We start from the raw sequence: 16,139 nt of genomic DNA, 5'->3' as shown, positions 1-16,139 counted from the left end.
AGAGGTGAGGTTCATGGAGTGGGTAAGAACAGTGTGGGGGGAAGATGTCTCATTGTTGGGGGGGGTCCCGTGAGAAGAGGTGAGCTGCAGGGTGAGGGGGTAAGAACAGTATGCGGGGGGAAGGTGTCTGACTGTCGGGGGTCCCATGAGAGGGGCTGATGGTGGGTTTGGGGCAGCTCGGTGCACTTTGCTGACTACACAGCACGGCGGGTGGCTGGGGCGTGGAGAAGAGCGGGAACGGGAGGGGTTTCTGGGGTGCCCAGGCAGGGCGGTGAGTTGTGGGAGGCTGGGACCCAGCCCTGCAGCTGGGCTAATGAGGCCACCCTGTGGGTGACAATCCATCTGATCTTGTACAGACTCGCTTGACCCCACTTTGAAAGGTGAGCCCTGCCCGGAGCCGGGGGGCCCCGCTGGGTCTGGAGCACTTGGCCGAGAGCCGAGCTGGCCCTGTGATTGGGGAACAAGAGCGGCTTGTGCCTGCAAATGTTGCCCAGCGTGAGAAAACAAACGGGGGCTCCCTGCCTGGCTCCCCAGGCAGTGAAATTCCAAGCTGGCCACTGTCACCGGAGGGCCAGGGTGCCTGGCCTTGCTGGGCCGCAGACTGCCCTGGTCAGCTGCCATGGAGAGGAGGGCCTGTTTGCGGCCGTCCTGGCCAGCGAATGGAGGTGGGTTAACAGATAAGTCCCAGGGCCTTTGACCTGCCGTGTCTGGCTTGCACGGCTAGGAGGGACCAGCCCAGAGAGGAGGCTTGTGCTCCAAGCTACTTCTATGTGTGCCAGTCCCAGAACGCGCCTGGCTGGGCTGCTCTGTACGCCCTCCGAACTCCTCCCAGACGTCTGCCTCGGCCTGGCAGCCCTGCAGGGCAGCTAACCGGGGCCCTTTTCACAGAGAGGGAGGGGAAGGGATTTCTCCAAGTCTGTCCAGCACCTCAGCTCACTTGCCCCGGGCTGCGTCACAGCACCGGCCTCCGGCTCGCAGCGCAGCTTGGTCAAAGGCCCATGCTGGTCTACGGCCTTCCCAAGGCTCCCCCTTGGCACCAGGTGCCTGCTGCATCTCCCCTCCCAGCCACGCTGCTGCTGGCCTGGCCCCGACTTCACCAGACTGGGACCTCGTATCCCCTGGCAGGAGCCCAGTGAGGAGGAGACAGTTAAAGCCCGGGGCTGTCACCTGCAGCTTCCAGTCCTGACTTGCTTCTGGTCCTGGGGAATCCATTAAGGGCCCGTCTGTGCTACAGGGGACTTGGCCTTCTAACGTGCCCAACTTGCAGAGCTGCTGGGAGGCTGAATTCCCCAGGCAGCAAGAGCCTTGGATGGGAGTGGCAGGAGAAGGGGGCTGGGCTGCACTGCACGGGCCCAGCTGGGTGAGAGAGGCTGGCACTGATGGGGTGGGGCTGAAGTAGCTTGGAGCACAGAAATCCACCCTTTGAATGGCCAGTGCTCCCCTGTCTTCACTAGTCAGCTGGGAGCAGCACAATTCCCCAGTGGGACTGCCAAGATCCCCAGGCTGGCACAGCCAGGTGTGATGCAACCGGTATGTCAGGGACAACAGTGAATGATTCTCCACTGGGAGCGCAGCCCCCACAACCCCCTCAGAACCTGACCCGAGGAATCCACGACTCGGATAAGGAGCAAAACCCCCTCTCGAGCCACAGCTGCTGGAAGAGCCTTCAAGTGGTTTGTGGTGGTAGCTTGCGCTGAGGCTTTGGGCCCAAGGCCAGAGCTGACTTTGCTAGCCGCCCCCACCATAGGTCAGGTCAGGAGTTTCCATTCCCCGTGCATCTTTAGCATTAGGAGCGGGAAGAATTGTTTAAGGGAAGAGCGGGGGAGATGCAAAGCTCTGGTGAATTGCAGTCATCAATTTAGGAGGCTGAAAGGAGAGGGGGAGGGAAGCAATGTGTGTGGGGGGTAAAAGCCTCTTTCCTGCTCCGTAGGAAACCAGAGACTGAATTCTGCTGCTTTTTACACCAGGGCAAATCCAGAGTGATTCCACTGACAGCTGCTTACTCCAGATTTACCCAGCTGCCAGTGAGCTCAGAATCTGGCCCTGGTCTGCTGCACTAGTCCTTATCCAGAGAAGCCCCAGAGAAACCTGCTCTGCAGCCCTCTGGGTGTTGCTTAAAGGTTTTCACCAACCAGCAAACTCTGTTTCCAAGCTGAGAAAACTTCTAATAAACAGCAGCCGCTCTCAGGCTGCTCCTTTATTTGCCACCCAGCCAGCTGCCCCTTCAGCAAAATGCTTGTTCCTGCCTGGGATCTAGCGGCTTCCTCAAGGCACCGCTACAGGGCCTGCTCACGCTGGAGGAGTCCCATTGGCCGCTGGCAGCGCACTGCTGGGAGGAAGTTCACAGCACTGGAGTCCCGTTGGCCGCTGGCAGCGCACTGCTGGGAGGAAGCTCGCAGCACTGGAGTCCCGTTGGCCGCTGGCAGTGCACTGCTAGGAGGAAGCTCACTTGAAGCTTAGCTGCAGCTGGACCCAGGAAATGCCCTGTGATCTCCACCCTGGGTTCTTTAAGCCCGGCATTTGCTGTGCTGCCCTGGCCTGGAGTTAGCTGGGGCTGCCTGGCTGGGCGACACCACTCCAAAGCGCAGTGGAAACAGTTCTCTGCGAAGTGTCAGCGTTGATCTGTAAAGCTCTTTGTTGTTGAAGATCAACTCTCGCCCTGCTGCCCTCCCCTCCTTCGCCCACCCTGGCCCCGGCCGGGGAACATCCAGATGTCTCCTGTGTGCAAACAGCTGAGAGACAGTTGCAGTCGCTCCGGGTTTACATCCAGCAGAAAGGCGGGGGCGGGGCTGTCAGTATGGAAAGTTGGCAAGAGGCTGCAGGCTGGGAGGAGAGTGGAAAGAATGAGATCAAACCCAGAAAAATGCAGCCCTGCTGGAGGGCCCAGGAGGAGAGGCCAAGAGGGCGAGACACTGACATGCTGGGAAAGGAAGGGAGGGGGGCTTTTGGCCAGGGGTTCTGCACACAGCAGCGGCTGGGCTGCGGCACCTGACGCAGGTATGGAAAGCCAGGCCTCAGCTGCCTGCTTGCTTCCCACCCGTCCTGAGTGGCACCGCCTGTCCGTCACAGCATGGGCCACTGCAGTGTAGGGCAGGCGAGGAGAGGGGAATGGGGAGCCCTTTTGGCTGAATGTGGTGGCTCCCCGATCTCTGACAGCTCTTAAAGCAAGGGGGGAGGAGGGGTTAATAGCTCTGCTGTAGGTGTTCCTTGGGGGACATTCACGGGCCTGTTACACAGGAGCTCAGCTAGAAGATCACAATGGTCCCTTCTGGCCCAGAAATCTCTGAATCTGCCCCCAGTGCACGGCCGGAGCTAGTGTTCCTCTAGTGCTGCCACGGCATTGTACACAGGGGCCCTGAGTGCAAAGGGAGCACAACCATGTGCCTTGGAGGTGGCCTTGAACCGGTCACAGGTGTGTTATGGAGTCCCCGGGCGATGCTCTGGAACTGCTCCCCACCAAGCCAGGCAGGACTTCGGGGAGCCTCCTCTCCCTTGGAGCAGACTTGTTCAGGGCAAGAAGCTCACACGTCTTCACCTCCTGGGTCTCTCCTTGGAGCATTCAGCATCCTCTGCCCCTCCGTGGGGTCTCTCCTTGGAGCATTTCAGCATCCCTCTGGCCCCTCACGTTGCGCTTCCCACAGCGAGCCCGCCCCAGCCGGGAGGGTCCTGGGGGGCCACAGGGTACTGCACCCCACTTTGCAGTCAGACGTGACTCTCAAGTCCCAGCCAGTTAAACAGAGGTTTATTTCGGAGGACAGGATCTCGGTCTAAAACACGGAGCTTGTAGGTACAGCGAACCGGACCCCTCGGCCGGGGTCCATTCTGGGGGCAGTGAGCCAGACCCCCAGGTCTGCACTTCACTCCTCGTCCCCAGCCAGCTCCAGACTGACAACCCCTCCAGCCCCTCCTCTCTGCTCAGCTCCTTTCCTGGGCCAGGAGGTCACCTGAGTCTTTTTGTCTCCAACACCGTTCTTGCACCTTTGCAGAGGAGGGCCCAGCGCCATCAGTTGCTAGGAGACAGAGTGCCAGGCAGTTCAGGTGCACCTAGGCCCCTTTCTCTGTAGCAATTTCACACACCTGAATTACAGCCACCTGAGATACTTAATAACTGCCTGAGAGGGACACTTAGGGCACCAAACACAGTATTCAGAGAAAACATTAAGAACATTCCTAGTTCGTCACATCTCTCCCCCTTCGAGACCTGAACTGCAGCGAGGTCACTCCAGCCAGTGACCTGGGGAAGTTCGAACCACCAACGTTCCCATGGAGTGCCCCAGCATCTCTCCCATTCCTTGGGTGAGTTACACCCAGGACCACCCAGTTTTGCAGCAGCTCCCTTAGGTCCGAGTGTGCTTGATGGCACTTGCAGGCCGCACTGTGGAAGGTTTATGCAGGCTTGAAACCCTTTTGCACATACCCTGGGGTTCATAACTGGGTACAGGGTCTTTCTCCAGCACTGGCTGGGCTGCGCATTCGGGCTCTCTTGGTTAAGAGCCCCCATCTTGGCCTTGGCCAGCTCTGGGCTTGGGCAGAGCCGGCTCCCCACCTTGTGGCCCAGACTACAACACCTCCTGCCGTCCCCACCTTATCACTTTCCAGCTTTTACCATCAGTCCGTCCCACCTCCTTGAGGCAGCCCAGCCCCCTCTTACACTGGGACACTGTTCCTCCCAGGTCTGGCTAAAGATGCACAAGTTATCAGTGTCTCCGAGGGCAAGTTCTCATCCCTCACTTGCTTGTCTAGAATCTCCCGGCCTAGGCATGGGTCTCGGCATCGGACACTGTGATGGCTTTTAAGCTTCTGGCAGGTCCCCACTAAACCAGATCCATCCTGTCCTCCCTTGGGGATCAGCCCCACGGGTGAGCCCATGGGCTGTAAAACGGCTTGGATTCCCATCTAAGCCAGCAATGTCCTTGACCTCTTTCTCTCCAGGTCTGGGCTGCTTTCCCAGTGACTCTGAATGGGGAACACCTGATGGGGAGAATTGGCTCCCACCTCAGGAACAGAGATCCCCAGGGGTCTTCCCCCTCTCCTCCCAATCCTCCCCTTTCAGGTCCAGGGGTCCCCTCACTCTCCCCCATCCAGCAGCTTGAGAGGAAGAACCCTGTGGATTCCTGGGCACACCAGCCTGCCTCCCGATTCCCCCAGTTCTACTTCCCCTTGGGGAGCCCATTCCCGGAACAGGAATCCCTTCTCCCGCAGGACTCTGTCCCTGCAGCCTTCCCCAAGGGGGTTTGCAGCGCTTGTGGCCAGCAAGTTCCCTCAGCTTCTCCAAGGAGGGATCCCTCTGCAGCTCGGTCTGGGATTCAGCTGCTGGGGCAGGGGAGTGGACCTGCTCCCCTCTCGCTGGCTGGGCCTGGGGTCACAGCCCCCCTGAAGCCCTGTCCCTGGTAGCTCCCCTCCCTGCTGTGTAATCACTTCCCAGCAGCACGCACTTGGACCAGGCAAACCTGGTTGGCAGCCAACCTGCCCTGCCTGGGTGTCCCCCACTCAGCTGGGGTCTCAGCTCCCCCCTGTGCTCAGCGCTGCCCTGGCTGTCCCAGTGGGGCAGGCAGCGAGCTCTCTGCTCTGGTCTCAGCATCAGAGCCAGCGTGAGCCCCTCTCCGGTGTGCAGGGGGGCAGGGAGCATCTCTCCCTCCCCTCAGTCCCCAGGGGCTGGTTACAGGTAGGCAGGTATCCTGAGCCCAGCAGCCCCTCCCCACTGCCAGCCAGGTCAATTGCATTTTCACTGACCATTTCCATCCCAGCCAATTGGTTCCCTGGATTTGAATTCAAACCCTCGCAGTTACAGGAGCAGGGCCTGGATCCTGTCCCAAGGGGAGACAGTCACCCCCCAACAGGGCCTCCCAGCCGATATCCTGGAGAACCCCAACTACCAGCCAGTCGACCCTCCTGCGTCTGCACAGGGATCCGGGCCATAGGCAGGGCGAGGGGCTTCACCCCAGGGACCTTCACCCAGGTCCCACAGTCCCTCAGCATCTGCGGCTGCACCACCACAGTTCTCTCTGTCCCAGGTCTCGCCCCCAGGCGTGTTTCCCCACTGACCCCTGGGCAGCCCCCTATGTCTCTCTCTCCACCATCGCACCAGTCCATGCTGCTGCTGCTTCTCCTGCAGCTTTCCTCAGGCCTCTTGCTCTCTTTCCTCACGGTCCTCTCGCTCTCTTGGGCTCTGCTCGCAATCCCATCCGTCTCCGATCCCCTGATGGGGAACCCCAATCGTGAAGACCCTCGTCTGGTTGGGGACCAGCACTCTCAGGGATGCCTGGCTGCTGCTCCAGCTGCTCCAGATCCTCTTGTAGCCCCATCTGGGTCAGGAATCTGCTCCTCAGAGCGGTCTCCTCCTCCAACTGCAGGATTAACTGTGCCTTGGTGAACTTCCCCATGCGTAACCCTCTCTTTGTGCACAGGATCACAATGTCCTTCTTAAGGAGATATGGTGATAGGCCATCACTTCACCGTTCCAAGTGGCTCTGGACTCACAGGCCTGTGTGCTCTTGGCTCCCCCATGGTTTCCAGGAAGAACCCCTGGTGTGCCAGCCCTTCTCGTGATCACCACCTCTTTGCCAGGGTCGAGCTGCAGACTCCTCTTGCCCCTGGACTGCTCCTGCAATCCCCCAGGGGAACCCTGCTACTGCAAAAATCCTTCTCTCTCCCAGGGTCGAGCGGCAAGCTCCTCCGCCCTGAGACTGCTCGCTGCAGTCCTCAGGGGGACCCCGTTATCCAACAGTCCTTCTCGCTGGTCACACACTCCAGAGGTTAACTGCCCCTGAAACCGTCCCTCTCTGAGCCTTCAGCACACGCTGGTCCTCATTATCCCCCCTTGTTTTTACTGCTTCCCCAGTCACTTACTGCAAGAAGCGCCACCATTCACGGGGTGCAGTACATCCCTCCGCTGCACCAGTTGTCACGGAGTCCCCGGGGCGATGCTCTGGAACTGCTCCCCACAAAGCCAGGCAGGACTTTGGGGAGCCTCCTCTCCCTTGAGAGCAGACTTGTTCAGGGCAAGAAGCTCACACGTCTTCACCTCCTGGGTCTCTCCTTGGAGCATTCAGCATCCTCTGCCCCTCCGTGCGCTTCCCACAGCGAGGCCCACCCAGGCGGGGTCCTGGGGAAGCCACAGGGTCCTGCACCCCACTTTGCAGTCAGACGTGACTCTTAGCCAGCCAGTAAAAGAGGTTTATTCGATGACAGGAATCAGAGTCTAAAAACAGAGCTTGTAGGTACCAGCGAACCAGACCCCTCGGCCGGGTCCATTCTGGGGGCAGATGAGCCAGACCCCAGTTCCGTGGGACTTCCCACGCGAGCCACCCAGGGCGGAGTCCTGGGCTCCAGCCCCTCCTCTCTGCTCAGCTCCTTTCCCGGGCCAGGAGGTCACCTGATCTCTTTGTCTCCAACACCTTCAGCTGGCACCTTTGCAGAGGGGGGGGCCAGGCCATCAGTTGCTAGGAGACAGAGTGTCAGGCATTCAGGTGCACTGGCCCCTTCCTCTGCAGCAATCACACCTCCTAGATACTTAAGAACTGCCTAGGGGACACTGAGGCACCAACACAGTATTCAGAGAAAACATTAAGAACATTCCCAGTTCGTCACAGGGTGAGGCTAGGAGTGGCTGGAGGCTGGACCTGTGGGGAGCATGCCATGCACCTCTTTTAAGGATCTAGTAGTACCTGCTACTTCTGGGCTTGCTCCTCCCAGCAGCCCCTGCCTGCTTCTGTGCACGCAGGCTCCAGCACCCTACGCGGCCACACACACCACACCAAGCGGGTGCAAAACGCTACCGTTCTGAATTGCACATCTTTGGCCCCGGTGTAAGTGTTGACACAGTGCACACTGCTTCACTTGGTGCCCACGGATTGCTACTGGCCTCTGGTCCCTCCACGAGAACCAGCACCTCCACTATCCAGCGGCCCAACTGACCCATTGCTCTGTCCCCAAACCCACTAGCTAGAACTAGGACCAGTAGGAGGCAGTTGCCAGCTTTCAGCTAGAATTCCCTCTCTAGGGCTGCTGCCCTATATTTGTCTCCAGCCATTGGCTGACTCAGTGTGACGTGCACTGAAGCTTTCAGGTGCTGATCCTGCTCCTAAGGAAGCCAGTGGGGTTTTTGCCAGTGTTTCAGCAGAAGTAGGTTCTCAGAGAAAAGCATCCCACGCAGGGCCAATTCTGCTCTCAGTTACACCTGGGCATCCCATGAACTGTTCTAGGTGTCCCAGCTGTAAATGCGAGCAGGAGTGAGCTCAAAAGTTTTGAGACAATCAATGGTGCAGCTTTCAGGAAGTAGCATCTGCTGCCTGGGAGGCACTGCAGGAAACGGATGACCGAGAAAATCTAGAGGATGGGAAAGAAAATGCAACTAGCATTTAAAGTGGCCAGGAACAGCCAGCAATGTTCTAACTGAAAAGAAGGGGACAGAGCCCCCACTGATGTAAACTTGTGCAGCTCCCTTGAAGTCGGCAGATCTAGGCCTGTTTATTCCAGATGAGGGTCTGGGCCTAAACGTTACTCAGACAGTTGCTAGTAGGATCTTGAGTCTTTTCACTTCCAAGTCACTCACTGGTATCTGGACTTGGTCAATGGGGATCAAAAGCTGTTGCCATTCGATGGCCTCGGTGGAACAAGTTTGTTGGGTTTTCATCCAGCTTCCAACAGACAAGTGTCCACATCTCAAAACACCCCCTGAGTTGGCACTGATTGGCCCAGAGGTTGGTAGAGAGGCCAGTGTTTGAATGGGCCATGGGGACAGAACTATTTTTACTTTATTTATTTAGTCCTTTTATAAAGCAGCTATTGTGAGGCATCTAAGAAACGTACAGTAAAAACCAAATGCCAAAGAATCAACCAGCCAAATACAATATGCAGCCAGACAGTGTAAAAAAATATCTGACACTGAGATAAGCCTAATAGCCATCGGGCAAACCACTCTGCCTGTACCAGGATCAATTCCCATATAACAAGAGTAACGAGGAAGGGTAGCAAATACGCCTGCAAAGGAAGGGGTCCATCCCCAACCTAAAAGAGGCCAACCAAAATAACTGTGATTTAGGGGGGAAGGATAGCTCGGTGGTTTGAGTATTAGCTTGCTAAACTCAGGATTGTGAGTTCAATCTTTGAGGGGGGCCACTTAGGGATCTGGGGCAAAGACAGTACTTAGTTCTGCTAGTGAAGGCAGGGGGCTGGACTCAATGACCTTTTGGGGTCCCTTCCAGTTCTATGAAATAGGTATAGCTCCATATATTTTTTTATGCTTTGAGGGCAGCAAGTGTAGGAGCTAAGGATCTTCACCTGAGCCATCCCTGCTCCTGACTGACACATGGGGCCCAGAGCAGACAAATGCCTTTTGATGGCTACTGCTGGGTCAGGAGTCAGGAGATACAGGAATCACATCTCACCCTAATACTTAGGACTTACAGAAGGTGATGAAGGTTCTGCCATTGCCAGGACTTTGCATTGTATCCTTTGGGGGTCAGTAGATTGCAGAGGACCAGGTTGTCTTGTTCCTATCCCAAAGCAACCCCGGTTTGTGAGCTTTGAAGCGTCTGGTGCTATTTCAAGAGAAGCAGAAGCACATCTCAGTGACCTAGCCTGACCAAGGCAAGGTCTGCACCGGAGAGAACATGACAACCATTCTGGAGAAAGCAAACACAGTAATGGCCACTCTGGACTGTGTTTACCACATGGGCCCCTCTACTGAGAGTGTGTCCAAAGCTGACTCCGGTCCCGCCCTGTCGCAGCATGGGTAGCTTTCCCCTTTGTAGAACAGGCATGCCTGTCTCATCTGATGGAGGATTTCCCTCCTCCCCTGCTTACTGCATGAGCTTGGATATCTCAACTGACTGATAATGCCATTTGCAGCCTCTTTGGGCAGCATTCTCGGTCACTTTTCAGTCCATGGTCCCTCTGCTCTGCAAACAAAAGGTTCATTTCAGCTGTTTACAGGGCAAGAAAAGAGGAGAGGAAAGAGAGTTAAAGAGGAGAAGCAGGGGAGTAGCAAAACCATTACTTCTTTTCTATTCTCTCTCGCCACATTCCCCACTTTCTAATCTCTCTTCATCCCTTCCTTTGCTTCTCTCTCTCCGTAGCCTTGTTTGTCCTGCACTCACCATTTCTTTCTAATGGTGGTGAGAGATGAAGTGAGGCAGTGTCTCTCTGTCTCTGGGGTTCCCCCTCCCCACTTGAGGGGCATCAGACCAAGGTCATCTCCAGAGCTTTGTGCTGGGAAGATGCACCAAAGGGACAGGGACAGGATTTGCAGCTGTGAATCTCAGCAGGGAAAAAGGGTCCAACCTGAGGATTTGACCCTGAATGTTTTTGTTGCTTTGAATTAAGATTGCTAACATTGACTCTGAAGTCTAACTTGTGTGTGCATGCGTGTGTGTGGAGAAGGCATCTCAAATCTACGTGGGCCGTACCAGCAGCCTGGGGTGGAAATGGTTACACATGTATAAAATGTGCCATAGTTCATCTTCTCATGGAGCAGCTCTAAGAAAAGCTTTTGGGAAGGATGGTCTGGCACCTCTCCTGCTCCTCACTACAGACTGCAGGCAGGTCATGTTCCAAATCCCTCTAGTACAATGATAGCGGAAAGTCCCTCCTGCTTTCCCAACACATATTCTTGCAGAAAATTCCTGTTACTTTGCTGACCACTCCACTCTGCTCACTGCTACCCCACTGTTGGACTCTATCTAGCAGATGACGAATATCCCTGCAATTAACTCTTCCTGGAAACCTGAAGCCACTATCTTGGGATCATCCTATCTCGGTCCAAGGTGCCTGCCTACATGCCATGGTGATGGGTGCATTATAAATGCTAGAAGATAGCTAGAGAACCCGAAATCCCCCAGTCCTGCTTTCTGAAACTGTTGTTTTGTAATCAGCCCCTTTAAGACTAAGGGCTTTTGCCCTGAAATCTACCATTGCAATTCATGGAGGCTGCTTTCCCCAGGATCAGACTCACACCAGTGAGAGGAATGGCTAGCCAGGGTTTGATTGCAAAGCCAGAGATCTGCTGAGGCTGTGCACGAGCTTTCTGAGTTAAGCCTGTTGGTGCTTCCTGCCACTGTCAATGGAAAAGAATGGTCCATGAGCAGGCTTCATAGCACTACAACTTTATTTCTAAATCCAATTCCTTCAATTGTGTCAAAGAGCCTTACCGTCCTCATTACAAACAAAGCCCCTGCCAAGCTGGACCTTTCCTCTCAGGATGGGGACCCCACAGAGCATGGGTTGTAGCTGTTTGATGATCCCCCGTATGGGTCCCAGGGTGGGGTGGTAGATGACAACTAGGGGTGTTTGGTTGGGGACAGAGGGGTCATTTCTGTATTGAAACGGATTCTCTTGGGGTATTTGGGTGGCCCATTCCATGATGTGGTCCACGTCTCTGGAGCAGCATCCGTGTTTGGTAAAGGCAGTTTTAAGTATGTTAGGCAGAAGTTCTTGTTAATAGTCCCTCAGTGCATGACAGTGCACTGTGTAGTATTAAATGACATCCTATTTCTATTACTCCAGGCCTCTAAGTCATCCAGTTCTTCCTGGCTAATATTCCGCTCCTCCTCTGTATTGATGATGCTTCCCAGTTTTGTGTCATCAGCAAATTTCATTCGCTCGCAAGGTCACTAGTGCAAATATTAAATGAGCTCAGTCTCACAGCTGCCCTTGAAGAACTCCTCTAATAGCCTTCCTCCATCCCAAGAGTTCTCTTTTCACCACAACCCATTGTTGTCTCTCCTTTAGCCAGTTCTCTACTCGCCCTACAATTCTGTGCTACTCCCCACCTTTTCCAGCTTAACAAATCACTTCCCATGTGGCACCCTGTCAAATGCGAGGTACGAGATATCCTGCAGAAAGCTGGCCTTCAGTTCTGCATCAAGATCCCTGGCTTCTCTGTCATCGGGTTCAGCATGTGGAACTTCCACACCAGCTTCATTCAATTAAGAACGGTGTTGTTTTTAAAGTGTCAGCCATGGACATTAGTACTACAGTCAGTAGAGTCACCCTGTATTATTTAGTTTGAAATTATATTCCCCCTCTAGGGAGCCATGGATGGCAGTTTGGAATTATGGGGGAAATATTTGTTGAATGTTTCTTCTAAAATAATCAGCAGTGAAAGAGTTAACAGTGTTAGCATTATAAATGGTTATCCTCAAGTTTCAGATTTAACAATTCTTTGAAATGAATTGGTCAGTTCACAGCTCTCCAAGCTATTGTTTCAGGCTGTCTCCAAACTCAGGCAGACAACACTGCATCAGTCACACTCCATCCAGGTTATCTAGGGCACCTTTGCAACCATGCAACGGAGAAATATGGTTTCTAAAGTGAAAACTGAGATTCTGCAGCAAGGCCTGGATATCACAGCATCATGGAATCATGGCCCTGATCACATGATACGAAATTATTTTCTGGGCTGCACCAGGGTTACATTTTTGAAGTCAGCACCATTGTTCTGGTGTAATTAAGAGCAGAATTTGACACTAATTTTGTTCTTCCAACAGAAAAAATAAAATAAGAGGCTGAAACGGTTTTCTCCCATGATGATTTTTCTAGCCCACTTGAGAGTGATCTTTTCAAACATGCCTCTGATGTAGGGCATAATTCAGTCATCTTCACCCTGAGTTGGTGCGGAAAATGAGAAGCCTTGATTCCACGATGTGCATGTGTCTATCGCTGACAAAGAGCATGCTCTGGGGCTGGATTCCTATGGCTTTCAAGGGACTGGGACAGGGACTGAATGTGATTGAGATAAAGTCATGTAGAGGTGGGGAGAGGGCAGTAAGGGGAAGAGTTTTCTCTGCATGAAAGGGTTACCAGCCAAGCCCTGGTTTAGAATATGCTTTACACCTGCTGTTTGTGGGAGAAGGACAGACAATGACAGGAGACTCTCCTGGTCAGACCAGCCCCATAGAAATCGGGACTAGAGCTCCCTAGAGACCTTTCTATCTCCCCTTTGCCTGAAATATGAACCTAGGAATCATCCCTTCTGAGCCCTGAAATAGATTTTTTTAGAGGGGTGTGACAGATCCAAACCAGTGGGGTACAGGAGTCTGGTAGAGGGCAAATATACTGGTCACTGGATGAGTAGTTTTCTGTTCCCTGAGTGACCAGAGCAGGGGCTGCACTAGAGTAATCAGGAACCTGCTAGAACCAATTAAGGCAGACAGGCTGATTAGATCACCTGCAGCCAATCAAGGCAGGCTAATCAGGGCACCTGGGTTTAAAAAGGAGCTCACTCCAGTCAGGGAGGGGGGAGCCAGAGGAAAGGAAGTGTGTGTGAGGAGCTGGGAGCAAGAGGCACAAGGAGCTGAGAGTGAGAGGGTGTGCTGCTGGAGGACTAAGGAGTACAAGCGTTATCAGACACCAGGAGGAAGGTCCTGTGGTGAGGATAAAGAAGGTGTTTGGAGGAGGCCATGGGGAAGTAGCCCAGGGAGTTGTAGCTGTCATGCAGCTGTTACAGGAGGCACTATAGACAGCTGCAGTCCATAGGGCCCTGGGCTGGAACCCAGAGTAGAAGGTGGGCCTGGGTTCCCCCTAAACCTCCCAACTCCTGATCAGACACAGGAGAAGTTGACCCAGACTGTGGGGAGGATCACTGAGGTGAGCAAATCTGCCAATAAGTGCAGGACCCACCAAAGTAGAGGAGGAACTTTGTCACAGGGGATAAATTAAAGAAATTGTCTTTCTTTCCTTCTTGGGCTCGTTTTCCCTGCTTGCACTCTGAATTTAAACTAGCTTTATGTGACCATCGCTTATTAGCATGTAGTGTCCAGGAAGTGGATCTCTTGTGTGGACTGGTCCAGGCTGAGGTTGATGGTGGGATGGAAATTGTTGAAATCATGGTGGAATTCCTCAAGGGCTTCTTTTCCAGGGGTTCAGATGATGAAGATGTCATCAATGTAGCGCAAGTAGAGCAGGAGCGTTAGGGGACGAGAGCTAAGGAAGCGTTGTTCTAAGTCAGCCATAAAAATGTTTGCATGCTATGGGGCCATGTGGGTACCCATAGCAGTGCCGCTGACTTGAAGGTATATGTTGTCCGCAAATGTGAAAGAGTTATGGGTGAGGACAAAGTCACAAAGTTCTGCCACCAGGTTTGCCGTGACATTATCGGGGATACTGTTCCTGATGGCTTGTAGTCCATCTTTGTATGGAATATTGGTGTAGAGGCCTTCTACATCCATAGTGGCCAGGATGTTGTTTTTAGGAAGATCACAGATAGATTGTAGTTTCCTCAGGAAGTCAGTGGTGTCTCTAAGATAGCTAGGAGTGCTGGTAGCCTAGGGCCTGAGGAGGGAGTCTACATAGGTTCTCATCTACACAAGATAGAGCCTAAAAGGGATTGGGCAAAGCATATTCTAAACTCTTCCTCCCAACAGTATCAGTGCATTGATAACTCAACTATGTTGCTTTCCTCTCAAGAGGCAAGTGGAGCCTTCATCCTATTTCTTCGTGCTCTCAGCTAGTTGGGCAGCCCATAAGGCTTTGAAGGATGTTGTCATTCCCTGGAGCCAGCAGCCATAGGGAGAGAAGAAGTTGGCTCCTTTCAGCACTCTAGGTCCCGTATAGCATGGGGAGAGGGGCCAACTCTCAGGTAATCAGGACCCAAATCACTAAAGATTTATAGGCTTAAAACCAACACCTTGAATTCCACTTGGCAACTCCGACATTAATGCACATTCTGAAGCTCCAACAGGGCTGCAGTATCCTTGCAACACATTCACGAGATGCACAGCCCATGAGGCCAGCACACGAGGTAATTAGTCATGAGTGAAGCAGATGACTCTTTGAGTTCAGTGACTGGTAGTTTGTGACAGATTAAATTTACCAAGTAGCCTTAACAACTTGAGCCTACCTAAACTCTCCTACTCAGAGCCATAGGAAACCTGTGACTCTCATTGCACCAGCGATGCCCCAGCTAGAGTCACCATGTTTTATGATGAGTAAATCCCAATTTCCCTTTGTTTTAGGATGGTAATATTTTATTGGCTGGAAACAGAGCTGCTGTATCCCTCATTGCTACAAATGAAGGACACCTGTCCATGTCTGGGGGATAGAAAGGGTTCACTTACCCTGTGCCGCTGCCTTTAGCAGGTTTGAATTTTATGACTTCACTGATCAGAGAATATGTGTGAATGACCTCCTCATTCAGGGCTAGCACCTACGGACTGGAAGACCCTGAGATAGACACCTACACAGACAGGCTTAAGCATCAGAAGAAGGATCCACAGGAAGCAGAAGGACTGATTTCAAAAGAGCTTAATAGCAGGGATGCATTGGGAAGAGGACATCCCAAATGCACCAAGCCCCTCCCACCCTTCTGTGGCAGATAGGAAAGGGGGACACTATTTTATGGAGATATACCTAGCTCATAGACAGGGCTGCCCAGAGAATTCAGAGGGGCCTGGGGTCTTCAGCAGCAGGGCCCCCCACTGCCAAAGAAGCTCCAGGGGCCTGAGCCCTATGAGAGTTTTCTGGGGCCCCCAGAGTGAGTGAAGGACCCCAAAGAACTCTTGTGAGGGCCACTGCAGGGCCCAGGGCAAATTGCCCCACTGAGTGGCCCTACTCATAGAGCTGGAAGGAACCCTGAAAGGTCATGGAGTCCAGACCCCTGCATTCACTAGGCAGGACTAAGTACTGATCTCAGCCCAGATCCCTGAGTAGCCACCTCAAGGACTGAACTCACAACCCTTGGTTTAGCAGGCCAATGCTCAAACCACTGAGCTAGCCCTCCCCACCAGTCTAGGAGTGTCACTGTATAAGCTAAGGAGGATGCTTAATAACACAGCCAAGCTGCCAGCAACCCAGGAAGGAAGGAAATATTCACAAGGAAAACACACATTTCAGCCAATTTTCCAGTGGAGCCCTAGCTCCTGTCCAGCTGCATGGAAAGTTTGATTTCATTTAAGAGGCATTTTTCCTGAAGAGTTTTCTGCTGAGTCTTGCAGCAGGTGGGATCCAAGAAAGAATAGGGGTGAGAAGGATCCAATGAGGCAGAAGGGAAGATTCAGAGCGGTTAGCTTTCACTCCGAACCAGCCAGCCCCAGAACAGGGAAGCCCAGCATAAAACAGGGACATTTGTTAACGATTATAGCTCCAGACTTAGTAATTTATTCAGATTCCTCTGCTGGCTGTATATCTATCTCCTTCTCTTT

Source organism: Chelonoidis abingdonii, chromosome 14 (genome assembly GCF_003597395.2).
Source record: "Chelonoidis abingdonii isolate Lonesome George chromosome 14, CheloAbing_2.0, whole genome shotgun sequence".
NCBI classification, from domain to species: domain Eukaryota; kingdom Metazoa; phylum Chordata; order Testudines; family Testudinidae; genus Chelonoidis; species Chelonoidis abingdonii.
This window is presented reverse-complemented; position numbering follows the sequence as displayed.